At 36.2% G+C, this 18,081-nt stretch overlaps 1 protein-coding gene across 2 annotated transcripts in view; it reads left to right on the top strand.

Annotated features, from left to right (window-relative positions):
* The window catches only part of LOC116726996 (acid-sensing ion channel 1A-like), a 72,534-nt gene that overhangs the window by 23,749 nt on the left and 30,704 nt on the right, over positions 1-18,081 (top strand). The window lies entirely within an intron of this gene.

Raw genomic sequence — 18,081 nt, 5'->3', positions numbered from 1 at the left:
CTTATGTAACCAGGTTGTATTTCTCTTTTGTTATAATTACACAAAATTTCTTTTTTTTTGGTTATTTGTATTGTTCCTTACCTGACTGAAACACCTCTAAAAAATCTGTCATTGTTTTAACTGTGTTACTTTATGATCGGAAGCCCCTCCTTTTTATTTCTTCTTCTGTGGTATTGTCTTTAAATTGTTTGCGCCCCTTAGGCCCTCCCCTTTTGTCATGTTGTCCTGTAAGAGAGGTGTGTGCTGTTTATTTTTCATCTTACTACATCCAGTTTATTTATAGATTTATTAAGTTAACTTTTGTTATGTACTTTTGTTTTGTGTAGGACGTGGAGCGGACAGCCTATAACACGGTTGTTTTCTGTTTGTTGTTCTCGTCAGAATAAATCCAGAAACAATCCTTTTTAAAGACAAACCGTGTCACGGCCTGATCAATCAATAAAACCAGCACAACGCAGAAAGGATCCGGTTACACTTACACAGCAGAGATCTAAATTATGATGGTGTGTCATGACCAAACAATCAGCTCTGAGCAATTTAGGTGGGGGGAAATAAACTAACTTTTAATAGGAGTAATAAAGCTGCCATCCTTAGCAGAAGAAATTGCAGTAAGTATTTTTCATCCCACCAGAGGAATTTTGGCCCATACTGCTATTAACAGTGGCAGATTTGTGCATATACTGGCTATTTAAAGTCATAGTATGCATCACAAATAAAGTCAGTTCAAGTTTTGATTTTTGATTTTCTTGTATCGTGTGAACTTCTTAGTGTGTTCCAGGTGATTTTCCTCTTGGTAGCCAACATAAGCTTGCTGGTCAGACATTTTCTTTCAGGATTTTCTAGTAAATGGTAAATGGTAAATGGATTGAACTTATATAGCGCTTTTCCAGTCATTTTGACCACTCAAAGCGCTTTACACTAGAGTCACATTCACCCAGACGCACTCACAAACACACACACATTTATACAACGATACGCAGATCGGTAGGCAATAGTAGAGACCAATGTTTCCATCAGGAATAGTCATCTACTTCCTGCAGCACCAAAGAAACACCAAACCATCACAGTAATATCAGATGTCAGGTTGCCAGGTTAGTTTGGGTATTGTTCCTTTTTCCATAATAAATGTAGTTTTTTGTAGGCTGTATTTGTCAAACTACTTGGTTGATTGGAAGCTTGTAAGTGTGGGGAAAAAAGCACAAAGAGAAATATATAATGGGACAAATAAAATTTAATGACATTGTATCTTACTCAATACAGCTAAAGCTTTCAACAGACTCCCATCTTCCACTTTCTGGTTATTTGAAACAGAACATCTTCGTGAGATGCTAGACTAATGCTAGCATGTTTACTCTGCAATGAATATGAACTGATGACAATTTAACTTGTAAAATCTATCTAGGTAATTCCAGGCAATCATCTGCAGACAGAACTTTCACAAGTTTCCTCCTGCATCATAAACTTGATACTGTTTTAAACGTCATAAAATGTAATTACTTGTGTTTCAAAAATCTGGCAGATATCAACAGTTTAAGTAAATTGTGCCAATCAAGCCACCTCATTACTGAAACACATCAGACTTGAGAGCCTTTATGAAAGTGCTACAACCAACAATAAAAAAAAGATTACAAAAAAGGTTACAGCATCCAACTGATTCAAAATCCCAATGTTTTAATTTGTAGCAACAGTGCAAAAATAAAAACCGGACAAATCAGATTTACTTTCCTTTTTTTAAAAGAGATGAACAAGCAGATGGGCATGAAATGAAAGATTTCCCAAATGCAAATGAAATTAAACTAGAATCGTCCGAGCAGTTGTATAGTTAAAGCAGGTTATTGAGCGAGATGCCCACACGCACACACACACACACACACACACCAACTCCCCTCAGTAATCCTGTATTATAAAGGAACACGTACTGTAAACACTGCTGATTGATAGCAGACAACAAGTAAACCGGTAAACAATCCAATAATTCTACCACAGTACAAACAGCAGCTGGCAGAGACACGAGAGCTGAGAGAAGCAGCATTTTCAAACAAATCCTGCTTTCATGTGTTTTTTTCCCCCATTTGTGTAAAAAGCACACAGGAGCTGTGGGCAGACAGACGAGGGGGCCTCTGTGTGTAACAAGGTCGCAGAGATGGACGCAGGGCAAGGCAAAGTGAGAAAGGACAGATGGGAGCAGCTGTAGTGACAGGTGAGGATGTAGCCGGTACGAAGCGCCGCAGCCAAAGGCTCGGCATGAGGCAAGGGCGAAAGGATGAAGGAGAGGGAAGTGAAGGAAAAAGAGCGGGAGGCATTTTGGCCAGCAAAAAAACAAACAAACTAGAATTATAATATGAAGAGTTGGAAGAAGAAATACTCTGGGTGTCTAACGCTAACGCAGCTCTAATGAGTATTTATTATGCAGGAATATTCTCTCTCCTCATATTAAACACATTTATTAGTGTTGTTACTGGTGGTCTGCTTGACTAATTATCTAGTTAAAAACAAGGATATTTTTTAAAAACATATAATAAATTAAAGGGGACCTGATGTACTTCTATTTGAGTCTCGTTTTTTGTTTAAATTTTTTGTTGGTGCCTTCCGAATTCAAAAGCCTTCCGAATTTAACGTCACAAATCAGCAGGCACTGCCCGTCACCTAGCAACCTTAGTGAAGCCCAGGCCTTTACCTAGCAACCTTAGTGAATATAAGCCCGTCACCTAGCAACCCAAGCAGAATTCCAACATGCTTAATTATTTTACTAATATACTGTGTTACATTTACATGAGTAACTTTTTGGACTAATGTACTTTCCTAATTAATTTTTATTACTCTTTTATAATATTTCTATGAACCATTGCTACTCCTACTTTTAGTAAAAGTTCTGGATATTTTACAAAACAACTTCAATGAAAGAAAAAAAAACATATTTTAATCAAAAATGTAAGAGACACAGACACACACATGGATACTTATTTTAAATATAGACCTGTATTTGTTCACAGTCTTTGTTGTTCTCATGCTATTTTCTATCTGCTGAGCCCACTACTTGTAGATAGTGAATATACAGTCGACAGCTTACATCATTGATGGAAGTACTTTACCCTTTTCTAACATACAGTACTTATTACCTATTGTAAGTATTACTTTCATGTATTTATTTATTGATAATAATTGTTTAGAAAGTGTTTCTCCTGGCTGAATTAGTTATTCTGTTATTCATTTGCATTAATTTAGTCTTTAAAATGTAAAAATTTGCACATAATTTTATATTTTCATCAGTCTGATCTCATCGTTATTAAATATTACATCATTGGCTATGGTTAAACAGTTACTCAGTATTCAAAAATTGCTTCTTGTTACCTTAATCATTTCTTGGGTAGCTTCTTTTTACTTTTTCTTGAGTAAAAATAAGTTGAAGTAGAGCTTGAGTAAAATTTTTAGGTACCAGACAGTCATGTTTTAGGACTGTGGGAGGAAGCTGGAGTACCCAGAGAGAAACCTTACTTGCATGGGAAGGACATTTTAACTGTATGTAGAAAAATCCTGGGCTATTCACTATTTACTGAAAACCAAATCCTGAATGTATTTATCTGTCTGCCATGGACATCTGAGTCTGTGAATAATGCTACCGCTGCCCTTGTCTGAAGCTGACATGTTGGAAAGGTTAACCAATCAAATGCCTCTTTGACGAGTACTGCAGTGCAGCACAGAAAATAATAAAAAAATATAAGAATACAAGAGTACTCACTCCTGACGATGTATGTGTGGACGTCCTTAGAGTAATAGTTTGTTGAACCACTTTTTGATTAAATTTAAACATGTGAGTGGTGCTGAGACAAACTTGTTATAAAAAATCTGTAGTCCACAGACCAATTCAGGAATGACGTAAGTTAATTAAAAATGGAGATTTAAACAGTACAGTGTTTTCTAAGACTGCTCTGAACTCTCATTTATTAATATTTTTGTATTTTATCACTTGGAACCTACAAAGATTAGCACCTTTGGTGGAAATTAATGGGGATTTCTAATAAGTAGACAGATAAACTTATGCAACCACAGTATCAAGCCATATTCCAATTTTCTTTGTTGTTTGTTTTAAACGGAACGTTACGTTTTTGTTAGTCAGACATTTATTTATTTATTTATTTACTTATATAATTAAACTATGAGTTATAGAAAAATATTCTATAGCGATTTATTTATTCCGCTATGCTGCTTTTGGCAAGCAATGTAAAAGAGCAGGAGGTGGGAGGCTTTTATTTTTAGCTAGTGAGCCTAAACGGAGTTGCACACATGGACACATAAACATGTAGCAAACCGCAGATTAAAAAAGAAAAAAGAAAAAGAAACAGTGGCAGGATGCAGTCGCATTCACAACGAGAGAAACTGCAACCGCCTGCGAGAAAGCCTCGGAGACTGATTAGTATTTCCTGAATATGCCAATGCACTTTCTTTTCTTATCAACCTCAGAGTGGCATTTCCACTGCAATTACCGAGCTAATCAGTAAAGCAGCAATGGCTCCATTTCCGTTTGTTGTTTCTCTCTTTTTTTAAAAATTGGTTTACGGGAAATCAGAGGTTTCCTGGCTGACGTTCCCTCTGCTCGCTGCCAGGGAAGCCGGTGGGTTTGTGTTTGATTTGTTGGGACCTTGTCATCACTGGATGCTGAAGTTTCCTGAAAGATTTTATGATTATGACATTTTGTGTTTACGGCACTGCAGACTGACAAGAGGGAAGGCGATAAAGAAAAAGACATGTAGACGGTGACAGGAGAAAAAGAAAAAGAGAAACCACCAAGCTTTTTGGCAGTAAAAACTGAGACTTTGATTAACTTTATTAGAAAACATCTGATAATCATTTGTTAGGTGCAGATATTTAATTCTCTCCCTACAGAGATCGCTGTAATAACATTTAGGGGGCATTTTTACGATGAATTTCCACTTTTGCGTGCTGCTATTCCAGGAATCCCCCTCTCCTTAAAACTATTGTAATCAGTGTTAACATTGCATCAGACTCTTGCTTATGCATCAAGTGAAATTGATTGCTTAAGGCGACAAACCCACCACTGACGAAGCTCTTATATCTGCAGTCCCCCACAGCTCTGCTGAGCAATTTAACGTTCAGGAAACAGCTATCATTTACAACCCACATTCATGCTGTTCTGGCTCACTCTTAGTGTTTTCCCTGGGTCTTGGAAAAGTCTGCAGTGGAAAAAAAACTACTTGAAGATGGATTGAGCTGTGCTGAGCTTAGTAGTTAAGGTGACAAATGTTTGTTTTGGGGATTGGTTGAAGAGCAAATCCGATATCAAAGGTCCTCCTTAAAGCAGGGATCCTCAGCACTCCTTAAAAGTCTGGAAAAGTATTTATTTTTGCTTTGATCATTTTCCAGGTTGAGATGAGTAAAGAAAAGTGAACACCAAGTGTGGGAAAAGTTTCCAGACTTTATTCCATAATCTAAAAGAAAAACTCTGAGTTTCTGTAACATAAAGTGTGTTTTTATGTTGATTTGTATTTAAATAGTATACTTGGAGTTACCACCACTAATTGCACTGATCATTTTGACTTATTGACAGAGAAATACACCCTAAAGTGTTTGGTTTGTTTTAAAATACTAATCACATATATTGAAAACATTAGTTAATCCTGCTGATATAAATTTATCAGATTGATAAAAGATTAGCAAAGGTTTTCTTTACCACACAGTTGAATTGTCTTGTTTCATGAGTTTAAGAACCAAGAGATTTAAAAACCCAACTAACTTAATGCTCAATAAACTTATAGACTTTTAAAAATCACTTCCAAAATAAAGAAAATCTGGAAATGAAAGCTTCAAGCTATTATTCCCAGCAGATCTCATCTCCCATGAGTTAAAGCTATTTTATCCTGACACGGCATGAGAGACTAATGATAAATATAAACTGGTGGTTTTGTTACCTAATGCATTAAACATTCTGTTCTCAGTCATTCAAAATTAAAACTAAATGTTTTTCTCAGCTGCCAGCTGGCTAAGCCAGAGTTTAAACGCTCGCTTGATTGAAGCTCAATCTGTGCAGCTACATTCAATCAGCTCACAGGCGCCGTTATTCACCAACTTCCTTTATTTTGAGTGTCAGATGTGAAGAGCTTTAATATCAGTGGAGTGGACAAATATTTGATTACTGCAAAATCAAAGCCCACTCCAAAGAGTGAAATGCTTTGTTTTTATTAAGATAAGTTGCAGACAAATCAAGTGGTGACAGGAGGTCTAGTTTTTTTGGTTTGGTTTTACTGGATATCAAATACGTTAGAGGATAAGTTAATATTTTTTCCGTCCCTCAGAGTCACAGCAAATATGATTCTGCTTTATAATAAAACTGAATGAAAGCCATTAGTCATGGTGGCTTGCAGTGGCATCAGGTAAAACAGGGATTACTATTATTGAGTGATGTTCAGACAGCCAGCTGGAGTGGAGCGCATCAGTCTTTGCGGAGTGTGGCTGCGGTTTGCAGTGACAGATATATCTGAGAAGGTAAATTGATTCATTGTTGCACGTTTACTCCATGTTGGTCCAATACGCAAAGCTGCAGCTGAGACGGAGTTGTCAGGTGTGCCGTCTTGTCTCTGTCTCTGTCTTTGTCCTCAGGACGACTGGGACGCACCTGTTTAAGGCAGCAGCAGAAGCTTATTATGCTCCTCCAGTTGTCACTGTCTGGCCCCTGCAGATGCTGCTGTCTGCGCCGCAGGACCCTGCTGGCCCGATTGCACCTTCGCTTCGGCAACAACCGTGTTCAAAACTAGACCCTGACACTTCATTTCAAAACATCTTTCACATATAATACGACATTTCCTCTGGAAAAACTCACTTGAGAAAAAAATCGTCTAGTAGGGGAAAATGAAAACGTATAAAAATGTGCAATAACCTGATAGCAGAAGTGTACACAGCTTTACATTTTGCACATTTCTATACTTCCATTTGGGTTTCTACCGCTTCTAAAAAAAAAAAAAAACACCCATCTTGGTGTCTGCAAAATGAGCCATTTCAAAATCAGCAGGAACAACCCTGTCAAATAGGAACCCAAACTGACCGCCAGCACATTTGGTCAGCTGGTTTTACTGCTGTATTTGCTGTGCAATGGCTGCTGGAAAAGACAAGTGTTTTGTTGTTGAGCTAACATTCAGAAACCACTTGATACATTCTTGTTGGTTGTGCTGGAGGCTCTACTTCTGCTTTTCAAAGGTGTATGGTTGTATAACTGTGCATCTGTTTGCAGCCATTGTCAGATGCGAGTTGAGCTGGGGGCGTGGCCAGCAGCAGCTTATTTGGAATAAAAGTGGCCAGAGACTCTAAAACAGCTAGGCAGAACTGACCAGGTGAAATATCATTATCTAAGATTGATTTTATGCAAAAAAATAAAAATAAAAATAGTTAAAATGTTTTGTAAAGCCCAAGAAAACATTATTGGTCACATTTGAACTTTGTTGAAGCAACAATTCTTCAGATGCTTTTATTAAAGTGAATGAAATCATGGACAGTTTTGACCCAAAACCTTCAGCTGAAGGTAAAGAGGGATTTTACTTTCTCAGGATCAGAGAATATGTCAAATTACAAATAGTAATGACAATATGAAAGGAAAATGTGTCTTTAGGTCCATGCCTTGAACTAAATTCAGCAGAAAACCAATGGGATCACCTGAGGAGGGTTGTGGACAAAATACTGTATGTTCAAAATGTCTTCCTCAGATTTAGTGCAGTGAAAGATGAAATTAACCACAATGTTCGTTTGTTTTTGTTGTCTAACAAATGTGAAAAAGTTTTCAAATGGGTTGTTAGTTGTGGGAAAGCATTTTAACATGAATGTGTACAGTTTCCAGATCCATTTAAAGTCTTCAGTCAACCGATCCTGATGGTAGACGAGGCGTCACCACTTTCTGAGTTTTCATTTTTAAATCCAGGTTCTTAAAGGATTCACAGCTTATTGTTCAACAGAGTATGAGATTTTCACCTCAATGCAGCCGAGTTGATGACATTTGATGACCTAAAGCTGCCGTCAAAATTACCTTATGCTTGTAAAGAGATCAAAACATGATGTTACATCAGGGCCAGCTGTCTGCTAAATTCTGTGACTCATTTCAATTTCATCACCCAGAGACTCATTCATTATTTTTTTATGAAAAGATGGCGTGTTCCTGCAGCAGTTTGGGTCTCAACAGACCAGACCGGCCGCGTTTATGGAAATGAACCTCACATCCTGGATTTAAGAAAAGAAAAGTGAACAGGTGCTGACCTTTGGTTTCCTTTAAACAAGCCAGGGCTCTTATTTTACTTCCTAAAAGTCTGAATTTTTACTGATAAAACTCATCAAAATGTCCTTGTTTTGCCCTTATTAGATACATGTCCTGCTATGATTTATGCATTCATAAGTAGTTGGAAAAAGAAATTTGTACACTTTTTCCCTAGTTAAAAAAATTTGTATTAGTTTCTTTTAACTGAATTTGATAGAAACTAGTTCAGACATATTCTAAGTAGATTAAAGTATTAAAAATGTTACAAGTTTTTATTTGCAAATTTCACGAATTTCTATTTTTCTTTGAGGTCTGACTCGCAGATTTAGATTTTGGCCAATTTTCTAGGATTACAACATCTACAACAAAAGAGATAGTTTATTTTAATTCAGCAATATTATAAACATTAAACATAAAGTTTAAAAAATGGGTTAAAGTGGATTTATTTCAGCAACTCAATTAACTAAGTGACACACACCATGTCTAATAGTGTTTTATTTTTCTTAATTATCATTGTTTTTTGCTTTCAGCTAATAACTAAAAAACATATTTAATAGCAAAAGGAGGGTCTAATAAAACGTATATTTAATACAGAACAGAGAGCTGAATATTATATTTTTAATATCTGCAGTATTTTTTCTTATGTTGTAAATTTGCTTCCATTTTGCCACTTTGCTGCTGGCGCACCCGAATCTCTCCACAAAGGCAGAAAATATTCTGTTCTGTTCTATTTAAGGTTATTATTTTTAAGAGGTACTTTTATTCTGACCATCTAGTTTTATCCGAACAAATATTCTCGTTGACTGAATAAGACCGTAAATGCAATAAAAAAAAATGATAGGAGTGCAAAATTATTCTCTTTTATTCATGAAAGTGTCACTTTCTAACCATTTTTTGATTTTGATGCTTTTGTTTATGACTTTGCAAAGTTAAAAAAAAGTGTTGGTTTTCAGTTTTAAGGCAATTAATGTACAGTAAAAATCAATAGGCTTGGTAAATTAGTGATCATTTTTTCACTAGTCAGCAGTGATGAAGCACTTATCAGTTCAGAGATGAACTGAAGAATGAAAATTAGCTTTAGCATAACTTAAAGAATTGTAACTAAACACAATAAGTACCTTATTAAAGGACTGGCAGTAAGGAGAGTTTTTGTTTTTATATTGGGAAATTACTCTAATGTTGCTCACATTCAGGGAGTGTCAATGAATGTGTCTATATATACATATGTCCTTTTTTTAAAATTGTTATCAGCACACTGCATTGTCACCTCTGACACCTTATTAAGGACAGAGTTGTTTTAATTACACCCTGATATCAGTGAGTGGAGATAACTCTGAGTGGCAGCCATTATGGGCACCATTAGCTTTTGAAGACAGACAAATGAGTTCCACTTTGTGGAAGTGGGCTGCACACGCTCAGATACGGTGAAAGAAAGGAGGGATGCATAATGAAACGTTAGGAGAGGCAGAAAGCTGCTGGAAACCAGAGATAAAGATAATATTCATACAATTAAAACTGTCACTTTGGTCGAATAAAGTGAGTAAAAAGAGAGTAACTTGGTGGTGAGGCTGCATGTTTGGATGTGTGGATGGAAAAAAAGAATATTTGTAATTAAAGAAGTGAATGATAGCTGCTACTTTTTCAATTTCTCAGCTCACTGTCACACTGGCAGGACAAAAAAGGGAGTTATTTCATGTTTCTTTCAGAAAATATTTACTAGGAAAATAATCCTTTCACTAAATAGATATGTTACTGTCTATACTGTCATGTCTATCGATTAAATATATTTTCTTGCTATATTTTTAAAACCTATGCCCCCATATTATTGAGCAGCTTTAACTCTACCAAGTTTTTTAAGAGTTGTGGCCTAAAAAACATAAAATTAAAGATTATATCCATGCTAATCATAAAGTTTCTGTTATTCAAATTGTTTAATGCTACATAAACACGATTGTTTTTTATTTTTATTTTAAGCAGTATTTAAAAAGGTTTCCAGCATTTGTTACTCATCAGTAGAACCATGTTATGGTGAGGCAGCTTTGTGGTGCTGAAAGTCCCAAACTGAACCTGAAGTCTTAATATTTTTCATTCCTCCTTGTTTGTGTTGTTTGACCTTCACATGCATCTAGAGCCAATCATTTTGGTCTGGTCTTCTAACACCTTCCACTTTAATCAGAAATCAATAATATCTTATTGAAAATCAGTTTTGAGAAAAGCCAGCTGATACAAAAAAAAGTTTTTAAACAACAAGACTTCTCTGTATTTTAATGGGATTTTTATGCAATAAATCAAAACACAGATATGCATAACTGTAAAGAAGGAAAGGGATATATCTGGGATTTTATACTTTTACAAATAAAATGGGTAAAGTGTGAGAGCAATTTTTATTCACTGCCTTTACTCTGATACCCTTAAATAAAATTCCTTGCAACCAAATGATTCAGAAGTCACTTAACCTTCTAAGGTCGATGCCCACGCTGGAGATTTATGATCAATAATTTTCACCATTATTTTGTGTGCATTTTTCGCATTTGCTGCTCATTCAGTGATCGTTTTGTGACCAGAAAGTGCTTGAAGGCAATATGAAACCCGTTTTTCCGATTTCCTCAAATGCGCCACATTTCTGAAACAACCAATGAAAAGGTTTTTGTCGGCATCCTGGGAGAGGAAGAATGAGAGACGTGGTACGAAAGGCTCTGGATAGAAATATAGAGACGAGAAGAGAACGGAGCACAGAGACGTTTTGGATTTTTGCTAGGAGTATTTTGGACGATAAGTGTGTTGGGGTGAGTTTGTGAGTGTGTGCAAACCCACAAACTTAGAGGGTTAAAACCATAGTGGAGGCAGCATAATGCTGTGGTGATGCGGGACTGATGCTAAGTTTGATGAAGCTAATCAAAAGTTAATCCTGGAAGAAAATCTGTTAGAGGCCCGAAAAACTTTGATACTGGACAGATGCGGTCCAGTTTAACTGAGCTTAAGATATTTTACGAATAGAAATGTACTGAAAATTAAATGTGTGTAGATGTGCAAAGATGTGATTTGTCTGTCTCATAAAATCTCAATAATCTGTGCTCATAACGTGGCAAAATGTGAAAAGGGGTTTGAATTATGTATTTGTATAACAACTTATTGCTTTAAAAGTAAAATGCAGAGAAGCACCTCGTTAGTGATGATTAGATTGGCTATTATCAATCATGTGGATTATCTTGAGAGCTTTATCTGAGTACAGCATGCAACGTCTTGCAGGTAAGAGTCCTGCATGCAGCATGTGAATGAGTGAAAACCCCAGATGATTACCTCAAAGGTTAGTACCAAATGTACATCCTCCACCTCCATCTGTCCACTTTCTGTAGCAGCTTGGCAATTTTTAGGGGCACAGGGGGAGAGGACCTAAATCCCAGCATGCTCTTGGATGCCCTCAGGTCTTTCTTTGCTTTGAGTAACCACCGAGGCATCTGATCATTAGACATGTAGCTTCAAAGAACAGGCTGGAAGTCGTTTTGGGGGGCGGGAAAAGGGGAAAACAATCGCCGAACTTTTCATATATTATTCAGAAACGCAGGGAGTTCAGATACAGAAATGTTGGGATTCTTTGCATGCCGCTCCTGAACGCAGTGAGAGTATCTATGAAACCATTTCAGAATATAAGAGTGACTGAGAGTCAGCTGAGGTTTTACTGAAGGGAATAGAGAACAGACAGCCAACGCTATAAAATGGACAAGTGCTCCACTTTTCTTTTTCTTTTACCCTTTTTCTCCTCTCAAAACAAGTCACCCAGCTCGTTCTGTCACACCGCTCCCACTATTAGAGCCATGTGTTTCCAACGCGTGCTGAAGGCATCGGCTGTCTGGATCTCCTCGTCCGTGGCTGAGAGAAGTTGGTGTAATGTTGCTCTGAAAAGTGTGCCGCGCATTTCTGGGACCGGGTTTCTCTTTGATTTGTGCCGCAGCGAGACACTCATCAAGTTGTCATTTGATTGCATTATTTATTTTGATTTGAAAAGGAAAAAACGATGCGGTTGCTTTGAGTGATGCTTCTCATTAGCCGCTCCTCAGACCTGTTACTCCAGACTACATAGACGGCTGCAGTGCTTGTTTTCCTCGTCTTTTTCGTGATTTTAGCAGCTCTGTTCACAGAAGATTACATCCACAGCTGTGTTGTTACATGCCTACTGTGAAGAACCCATATATGCGTTTAGATGATGGCAAGCTTCTGCCTGAACAAGCTGTCATGTTTTCTTTTCTGTCACGATGAGGAACAGCACTGACCCTTAGCTTCCACTGAAAATAATCGCATTATAAATCTCAGTGGGATTACTAAAATTAATCAAAACCAAACAAAAACTGGAAAAGAAACTAGCAAACAGAAGCTTTTCTGAACATCTTACTGATAAGAAAACAAGTTAAATCCATATAATAATTATAGTTTGTGTGTTTTTGGAAATGGCTGGCTGTGTAAGAGCATGTTTTTCTTATCAGTCTGTCACAGATTGCTTTTCTCTATCACTTCACTTCCTGTTTCTGTTCAATATAATTTGAAATATTGTTCTAATTTTCAAGACTTTCCGGTTATTTGTGAACGTTTCCCATGTGGGTTCATCCAGCTCAGCTTTACACCCAGCCTCCACAACCTCGTCCACCGTCTCTGCTTTTTTATGCCTAATGGCCTCTTTAGTGTGGCTTTCACATGAAACCTGATCTAAGTTTCACTCAAGCCGTTATTACCCTGACTGTAACAGGTGTGATTCTCACCGAACATGCATGACGGCACTGATGTCAATACTTACAAAACTGCAGGTGTGAAATCAAAACACAGATGGCCGTATGTCTCGTTCTGTTTTGTGAAAAATTACTTTTTGTTTGTATTTTAAAGGGGCAGTCTTGTGTTTTCCAGCCATTTAGTGCCATTTTGTAGCACAATCAAGTAATTATGTTAACTTCAGTTGTTAAAAAAAGCTGCATGTACCAAATATGACGTAAAATAAATGTTACTTTGTGATTTAATGCTTGAAATTGGGTCTCTGTCTCTTTAAAACCTTCACGTTCAGGAAGCCATAACAGCATCGTTTCTCTATTAATCCTTTAACAATGTTTTTACCATCGTTGAAGTGGCTCATATCACCCGATGCGCAGGTCCACCAGGTGTTTGCCAATTGTTGCTGGCTAGTCTGAAGGAACTGAGTTGGGGAGTCACGTTTGAGAGCTGCTCTGTTATACAGAAGTTCAGTAAGTTGGAAACTGCAACTCTGACGAGGAGCTGCATCTTGAAGGCGGAGCTAGGTCCACTCAGGCGTTTTTCACCGCTGAATAGTTGCCATAAAGATTAAAGGATTTCTCAAATATTAATGAAAGAATCATAACAACACTACATGTATGTTTTTGATGAGAGGATAACATTATAACATGATGTAAAGCTCAAAAAAGTTAATTTTACACAATACTGCCCCTTTAAAACATTTTTAAATGGATTTAGATCTGAACTTTGACTGGACCGCTCTAACACATCAAGTATGTTTTTGATTTAAGCCACTCAGTTGTAGCTCTGGCTGTATGTTTCGGGTTTTCATGCTAGAAGGTGAACCTTTACACACTTTAATTTCTTTAAGAAAAAGTTTGAAATCTAGCTCAGTCATACATTTCTTTATTTAAGATTCCCCCAAAACTCCTTTCAACGTAACAAATGTGGAAAGGTTTAGTTTATTTTGTGTCAGTTTATTTTGACTGTGCAGTTGGAAACTGCTTTCTTACTGTGTTTCAAATCTTTGCTTGCGGTTTCGTGTCAGCACTGCTTCAAAGGCAGAACAGAAGGTCGTTCTGACCCAGACTTCCCCCCGGTTTGCCAGCAAGAGAGGAATTTCAACGCTATCCCATCGATGTACCCCGTTTTCAGAAGGAAAGAAGTGCTGTTCCTTCCCTGCAGCTTTGAGATTGTTATAAAAATGTTAAGAATAAAACAGCTTTTCATCTTTATTATGATACTGTAGTTCAAACAAAAGCAGCAGATTTATAAAGGTCACAATTTGGCTGAGCAAAAATCAAACGAATTGCAGTCGAGATTTTCACAAATTCATTTTAATAAATGGTGGTTCGCATTGGCACACGCATGCTTCACTCGTTTCTTTTATAAATCTAAGCAGCTACACCCATTTATTACACAGAGTGAAACAAAATGCAGTTTATTCATTATTTAGGCCAAAGATTAGCAAATACTTCAGTTATACAACTTATTTATTTCATCATTTCCTTTGACAGCTATGATGTGACGGTAATGATGCAACAAATAATGAAGAAAATGAATGCATAGCCGACAAGTCAGAGGAAAAGATATCATGATGCAAGAAATTCAGCGGAAAACATTTCTGTTATATATATTTTTTAGCAACAATTCACAAATTCTGGCATCACTTTAGCCGTGAAGAATAATAAAAAATCTTTATTTTTATTATTCAGTGGACACAAAGTTAGGCTCAATTCAGAACAAGCACAGATAATGAAGATGAGCTAATGGCAGCAGGAAAATAAAGAATATTCAACACAGTAAGACTCCTCCAAATAAACACATCCCAGTTAATAAAACAAACAGAAGATCTCCCTACACCATAGTTGATAAGTTTTTATTCTGAATCGATTAAGATAACAGGTCTCAAATGAAGAACTTTAGAAGAGAAAATCCTTGTGAATTATGTGTTGACTGAGAGGAAAACTCAGTAACGGAGAAAAGTTATCTACAAGTTTTATTTGCAGATTTCCCTGATAGCTTTACTGAATCACATTCCTGGAAATTCCCACTGTTGCCAAGTGCCTCATTTCTGTGATCTACTGTCGAATAAAAATGCTTCTTCCACACAGAGAGATTATAAAACACACACAAATTGATGCACTTTAGGAGAATAAAGATATTAAATATTGCATTTTGAAACACATTTGTGTAGAACTCCCAGCTCTTCCGAGATTAAATGTACCATTTTTATTTGCTCACCAATCTTGTGTGTGCAGCTTTTGTTCAGTAGTTGACCTTAGTCCTAAACAGAGCTGCTATAAAAACATCTCAACAAACACTTCCTGCCTCAAGGCCGCATCAAAATTTTATTTCTTGCTCATTACCCTGCTGTTTGTGTGGTAATTCAATTTGTCAGTTCCAGTAGGTAAACACTGAGTCTGCTCATTTTCCTATCACTGCCACATAGAAACAGCTGCAAGCAAAGGTGAGCAATAGTGGAGGACTTTATACCTTTTAGGGATAATTTGGGATTTTGGCCTGGAGATTCTGTTAAAACCTTAAAAGTCTAATAAAGACACACATCAATATTGACTGAGTTCTAGTCAGAGAAACTGGTGGGATTTGCTAATTGTGGTGGAGATCAATTTCATTAGTGAAAAATGGTGATAAAATCACATTTCTTACAACTCAATGCATTGAAACCCTAAAGAAACTTATTAGCAGAGAGAGATTCTACTGTGAAACTGCTTTAATGACATCAAGACAGCAAATAATTTGAGTGTGATATATTTATTTTTTCTTACTTACAATGTAGACTTCTGGTTTTGACGTACAAGAAAAATGCAGCTCTAGTATCTTTAAACTTGTCTCTATATGATATACAGTGGCTAGCTAAAATCATTTTTCTAGAAACATTTACAACTGCATCTTTTAATAGCTTAAACACTAAATATAACTTAATATTATGAATTAAAATGGAAAGCATTTCATCACTACCGAATAAAATGTCATCTATAGTCTTCCGTATCGCCACTTTTGGGAGACAGCCAATCAGCAGCAGGGAAAATGAATAGCACTCCTTGATTGGATGCTCTGTAAACACCAGCCAATGGCAAGTCAAGGAATGTTGTGCCTCTGTGTTTCAGCTTCCGAAACTACTTTTCTTACAGGTAGTTTAGAGACGTAAATGTTCCATAAATAATCCGGATTACATTCCATAAAATATCTGTGACTCCACAAATAGTTGTTAGTTTATCTGAAGCTAACATCAAATTATCTGAAGCTAACATCAAATTTGAGTGTGTGACAGAAACTTCACCCATCTTAAAACAAAACCTAACCTCATAATCCAAATTATGCTCAGAAAATTTGTAACTTTAAAATATTCAGAAGAATAAGCAGCTTGGAAAGCAATCCAGGAGCAACTTTCATTTTGCTTTGCGGTGATTGGCATTAACCCCAAAAGCAGAAATAAGGAAGACTGTAGAAGTTAGCTGTTGTGCCAACATGGTTTCCACTCTGTATATTAATGCATACTAAGAAATATTTGTTGTGTGAGCTAATGAAATAAGCAGTTATGAGCATTTTTTAAATTCAATTTAATAGAATTGAATGAATCTGATGCGGCTCATTTCTTAGAATTAAAATTACCTTTGAAAATGACTTTTAGGTTGGTATTAAATACAGTTTTCATTAAACCAATATATCTGCATCAAACATGTTTTTCTTTTGACTAATAAAATGCAATATTGTAATTTAAATGTCATATTTTCATTTTTGTAAGCTGAATATATAATCAACAGAAATAAATGCTTGAAAACATAAATCGAAATGTAACCTAAAATCCAAAAACTGGCAGTATGCAGTTCAGCGAACAATCTTAGGATAAACAAGGAAATTATTATAGATTTCTATAATATGAGAACCTCATCCTCACCTTACAGACAAAAACTAACTTTATGGTTTATTTAATTAAATACATTTATAGAATATAAATATTAATTTATCTTCTCTTCATGTGACTCAGCATAGAATATTCTGCTGCAGATCTTCTAGACTAAAAGCATCAAAAACATCTTTTAGCTTAAGAGGAACTTATATTTCTAATATTTCTCCAACATTTTTCCTTCATTTGACAACAAATATGTAATAATTCATCAAAAAAAAAAATTTCTCAGTGAAAGGGGAAACAGAAATCTGATTTCCATGTGATTCCAGAAGCGTGTGAGCTGCCGATGTTCTGTGTGATGTTTCTGTGGTTGCCTGTTGTCCTTTTGACTCTGACAGCGCGCAGCAGGGAAGCCGAGTCTGGCGCCACAGTAAACACTGCTGCTCCTTTCCTCCCGCTGTCTTAAGCACACAGAAAAACGTGCATAAAGGGAGGCGAACAAAAAGGAATCGATTCTTTAAAACACTGTGCACAACAAAAAAAACAATATTAGCTCCTTTTCCATAAAGTCTCACAGCGAAATATTTTCTTTTTCTCTTTTTATGAACAGTTAAAGCTATTCAGGTGGTAGGAACATTTTGGAAACAAAACTCTTTAAGTATTTTAAGCCTTGTGATAATTCAAAGTTTCGCCAGTAGAATATAATAGATTAAATTTGGAGAAAAGAACTCATTTCAGCAGCTTGTATCTGTGATCTTCTATTAAATTAACTGTGATTATACAACTCTGGAAGAAATGAAGAGACCATTGCATTAAACCCTCATGGTTATTCCACCAAATATTGATCTCTGAACTCTTCCTGAGTTAAAACATTAGTATTGTTGTTTCTAAATGAATATGAACTTGTTTTCTTTGCATCATTTGAGGCCTGAAAGCACTGCTTCTTTTTTGTTATTTTGACAATTTCTCATTTTCTGCAAATAAAAAAATTTTACTTTGAATTTCAAAGACATGTTCTCAGTAGTTCACAGAATAAAAGAACAATGTTCATTAGACTCAAACACACAGCTATAAAAAGTTAAATCAGAGAAACTGATCACTTTAAATGCATAAGTTTTTTAGAAAGCAGAGTTACATTTTTCCTAGATATTCACAGGCCTGATTAGCAGACATTTAGAGTCAAGAACCTGTCTGGCAACATGAAGTAGGCTAAAAG

This window comes from Xiphophorus hellerii, chromosome 1 (assembly GCF_003331165.1).
Source record: "Xiphophorus hellerii strain 12219 chromosome 1, Xiphophorus_hellerii-4.1, whole genome shotgun sequence".
Taxonomy (NCBI): Eukaryota; Metazoa; Chordata; class Actinopteri; order Cyprinodontiformes; family Poeciliidae; genus Xiphophorus; species Xiphophorus hellerii.
This window is presented reverse-complemented; position numbering and strand designations above follow the sequence as displayed.